This window comes from Oratosquilla oratoria, chromosome 31 (assembly GCF_046742065.1).
Source record: "Oratosquilla oratoria isolate Oo_2021 chromosome 31, ASM4674206v1, whole genome shotgun sequence".
NCBI classification, from domain to species: Eukaryota; Metazoa; Arthropoda; class Malacostraca; order Stomatopoda; family Squillidae; genus Oratosquilla; species Oratosquilla oratoria.
In genome coordinates, this window is record NC_134807.1 from 4,295,382 (window position 1) to 4,300,381 (window position 5,000).

Consider the following 5,000-nt stretch of genomic DNA (forward strand, 5'->3'; position numbering starts at 1 on the left):
ACATTGGATAAACAAGGTACAGAAGTATATTTTTGACAGTCATTCATTTTGATCACGCATGGACAAGAACGGGTTTAAAAATGGGTAGTTAGCGAATGGAATAGACTTAGTAGAGAGCGCTGAAACAGCTGTTTGTCTTAAGAAAAGATAAGATAACTTTATGGATGGGGTTGATAGGTGATAATGGACATGGAACTACCGAGTATAAGCCTTAAGGTCTCTTGCAGTCTCCTTCATTCTTATGTTCTCAAGAAAAGATAAGGTAACTTTATGTATGGGGATGGTAAGTGGTAATGGACATGGAACTGCCGAGTGTAGGCCTTAGGGTCTCTTGCAGTCTCATTCTTGTGTTCTTGTGTTCTTATGTAGTTCATCTTCCGTAAGTAGAGTATCAATTGTCCAATAATCTACTCGCTTGTCAATTCACCTCATTATCATTGGAGGATACTGTACATCTTTTTCAATGTTCATTATGTAATAAGAATTATAATACAATTATTTGTATAATGATAAATAGATAAATAAATAATTAGATAAAAATATTCATATTATAGTTTCTATTTATTTTATCTGTATTTATCTATTTATCATTATTGTAATTTTTTCGCATCCGATCTAGTTATGGACCAAAAGGTCTCCTGTCGGCATGCTCCTCTGTAATCCTTTGTAAATGTTCACTGTTCACTTTGTTCTAATGATCAATTGAACAAAAATCTTCCGTTGCTTAACAAAACAAAATCTACTAACCCTACCACGATAATGAATAAATGCAGTTTTCGATTCCGCATCATACAATTAAATCATCTTCCATTGGGAGGCATACGCCAGGGGTCCCGTTACTTCACTCACGCTGGCGCCAGTCTCCCCCCTCACGGGTCTCTTCGAGGAGCGAGCTTCCATGCATACACCCTTCCATCGTACTTTTAATAACACTCGATAGATTTGATCAACCTCAGCCGTGAATTCTGTGAGCATCTCGTCCGTTTTCTCAATCAAACGTAGTCTCTTGTGGCGACAAAATAAATCCTCTGTTGTATAATACAGTAGTAATCTATACAATACAAGCTGTATAGAATATTAATATCCATATCCACAAGGATAGAAGCGCTGGTAAAAAAAAAAAAAAAAAAAAAAAAAAAAAAAAAAAGTCAGGGGTTCAAAATTTTGAATTGTTTTTAGTTGAGCCCTAAGGCCTGCGTTAAAGAGTTATCACATTGAGCTTCTTCCATAGGCTTCACCATCGCCGACAGTCGAGAGTTCGTTAGGGCAAAAACGGTTACAATGTTTGAATTTTCAAATCTCCAAATATCAAATCATCTCTCCGTCGTGTATATATAACAAACCTGAATGATGAACTGAGATTGTAAATCTAGACGGATATTAGACATATTGTTGAAATGCTCTTGGAGAAGTCTCTAGATTTCTGTAAATGAAGTTATAATCTAGTTATTCAAATGGAAGTTGGAGGTAGAATGTTGAAGGAAAAATAGCCCAATGTGATGACCCTTTCAGAGGTCAATTTCCCCGAAAGAACTGTCGAAAGGTTCTTAGAGAAACCTAGATTTCTGTTAGCGGAGTCAGATCCTAGTTATTCAATTGGAGGTTGGAGGTAGTATGTTGGAGGAAGGATAGCCCAGTGTGATAACCCTTTTAGAGGGGATTTTGATGACACCCCTACAGACCAGAGGCACGCATGTAGTTCTTCGTCGTGATTTTGTTCCTTGGTTTGTAAATTCCACGTAAATTCGTACAAATATCTTTATTCGTTAGAAAATATTTCCTGTTATCTTAATTTTTTATTAGTATATCAGCTTATTTATTCATTATATAATAATATGTAATAAAATATTTCCTGTTATCTTAATTTTTTATTAGTATATCAGCTTATTTCTTTATTGCATATACATACACATATGTATATTGCATATACGCACATACATACGTATTCTACTGAACAAGTTCTTCTCTGCTTTCCCTAAAGACTTTAGATTTTTTTTTTTTTTTTTTTTTTAAGAAGTTTGGGAAGTGTATGGGGGAGATGTCTGTAATTAATGTCGACGTTTCGCTCACTCATTGCGCATTATCAGGACTATCATGGAATGAGGATTTGTTTATGCGCTATATATGTGTAGGGCATGTCGCTGCATTATTGCAAGACTGTCGTAACTCAAAAATTTCAAGTATAGAGTTACAATGGTTTAGAATGCCGAATAATTCTGCGTTTTTTGGTAATAAAGTCGCAAGTCAAGTGGAGCCCTATTTACCTAATCAAGATAGTAAGTTTTGTTGCTTAGGGTAAAATTATAGGACTTAGATACTTTAAAATGCTTCTCCTGAAAAAAATCACGAAATTTGAGTTACGACAGTCTTGCGATGATGCAGCGAATTGTGGTATGTTCACTAGGGGAGATCACTCTGTGTGACATAATGTCCGTCTGCAGTCGGTGTGGTGACACGATGTCAGTCCGCAAATATTGTCATTGTGCGTTTTTTTTCCGTGTTGCGTCGGTTAATATTAGGATGAGGTAAAGAGGAAAAATCTAAAAGTGTTTGAGATGGAGTGTCTGAGAAGGATGGTGGAGGGTTGCTAGGCTGGATGGAGTGAGAAACGAGGAGGTGAGGAGGAGAGTGGGGGTGGAAAAGGAGTTGGCAGATAGGGTTGATGAAAGAGTATTGGGATGGTTTGGACACATGGAAAGAATGAGGGAAGAAAGATTAGTAAAAGAGGTGTGGAAGGCAGAGGTGGATGGAGTGAACTTGAGGGGACGACCGAGGATGAGATGGATGGATTGGGTAAAGGGGGCATAGAGAAAGAGGGGATTGTCTGTCGAGCAAGGAAGGGAGAGGTAGGAGATAGGGATGGGTAGATAGTGATTGTGTAGATGATACTGTTATGCAAGGAAGAGATGGATAGGGGTGGGGGGTAGGGGGTGTTTATGTGAAAATTATATTTTGACGCAGTCCGAAGGGATTTCTCCCCGTCTTCTCTTTTTCTGCATGAGAGTGGGGAGAGAGTGGTCGCCGATGAAGTGAAGCGGCCTTGCCGTGGATGTGCTGTGCCTCGTTGCATTGCTTCTGACCCAAGGCAGATCGTCAGGTTGTTATTGTTATTGTTATTATTATTTTCATTATTATCGTTGTTATTTTTACTATTATTATGATTTTAATCGTATTTTTCTTTTTATTACTGTTATCATTATTTTCTTTTGTTACAATTATTATCTTTGTTACTGTTTTTTTCACGTAGGTCAGTCGGTCGGCTATTGCAGATGCGCTTGTGTAATAAAAATAAAATAAAATAGAATAAAATAGAATGAATAGATAACAAAATGAATAACCAAAAAAATGAATAAATAAAAAATAACAAACCCCTGGCATCCACGAAACCCCAGCTACACTTAAATTACGTACGATTCCTTGTCATTCCGACGCTTTAGGTCGTATATCCTCCGTGATGACGTAACGGGTTCTGAGCGAATCCCAAATCGACCCAACTGCCCGATTTTGCCTTGTTTATCAGTCACTAGAGTCGCCTAAATATCGTAAGGTTACGATCGTAAAGATAGGATCGTAAGGTTACGATCGTAAAGGTAGGGTCGTAAGGGTACGATCGTAAGGTTAAGATTGTAAGATTACGATCGTAAGGTTACGATCGTAAGGTTACAATTGTATTTGGTCGTAAATATATGATTGTAGGTTTATGATCGTAAGTTTGCGATTGTAAGTTTACGATTATAAGTTTACGATTGCAAGTTTACGATTATAAGTTTGCGATTGCAAGTTTACTATTGTAAATATAAGATTGTAGTTTTACGATCGTAAGGACACGGTCGTAAGTTCATGTCGCAAGTTTACGACTGTAATATTAACATCGTAAGTATACGACTAGATTTATCATTGTAAATTTACGATCGTAAGTTTATGATACTAAGTCTGTGATGGTAAGTATACGATTGTTAGTTTATTATCGTAAGTTTACAAGCGTAAGTTTACGATCAGAACATCCCATAAAGTTTTTGCAAATCTTCCCATTGCATCACAAGAAAATGAAACGCGCACAAGTTAATAAAAGAAATCAATGAATACATAAATGAATATATAAATCAATTAATAAGTATATAAATGGATTAGATAAATAAACATGAATAGATTAATTAATTTATTAATAAAAACTAAGATAAACAATAAATCAATAAACATGAATAATGAACATTAAACAAATAGATAAATAAATAGATTAAGAAATAAAAACAGATAAAATAAATCAACAAAATAAATAACTAAATACATAAATAAACAAATAAATAAATTCACAAATATACAAATTAGTTAATATATGAAATAGAAATAATAGATAACTAAAAAGATAAATATATAAATGAATAAACAAATAGACGGAGATATAGAGTGATTAATAAAGAAATAAGTAAACAAATTCAAATAAAAAAAGTAAATAGATGAAAAAAAATTGTGTTAAAAAAAAAGTAATATCGATTCCTAACACTAAAATCCTGTCACGGCCACGCGACTGAAGAGCGTTCGTTTAAGTAGAAACGACTTCGGTTACAATTTTCCCTTGTTCGAATTTCCAAATGCCAATTCACCATTGCGTCATACACTGAAAAGCTGAATGACAAACTAAAATAAGTTAAATCTAGACGAATATTAGACACATTGTTGAATTGTAGTTAGAGAAATCAAGAATAATGTAAACGAAGTCGTTTTCTAACTTTTCTAATTCACATTTGACGAGACTCTTTAAAGTGTGATGGAGGATTTACCAGCACGAAATTACGATCGTAAGATTTTGGGCAAATTTTGTTTCTGTTAGATTAGGTAAGGAGTTCTTTTATTAAAAGAATGACAGAGAGCATGCACGAGTACAGCTCCTGGAGAATGAATCTGATACACACACACACACACACACACACACACACACACACACACACACACACACACACACACACACACACACACACACAGGTGGGATAATGAATAAT

At 35.2% G+C, this 5,000-nt stretch overlaps 1 protein-coding gene across 1 annotated transcript in view; it reads right to left on the bottom strand.

Annotated features, from left to right (window-relative positions):
* The window catches only part of LOC143041423 (CD109 antigen-like), a 132,632-nt gene that overhangs the window by 103,971 nt on the left and 23,661 nt on the right, over window positions 1-5,000 (bottom strand). The gene's annotated exons all lie outside the window — the stretch shown is intronic.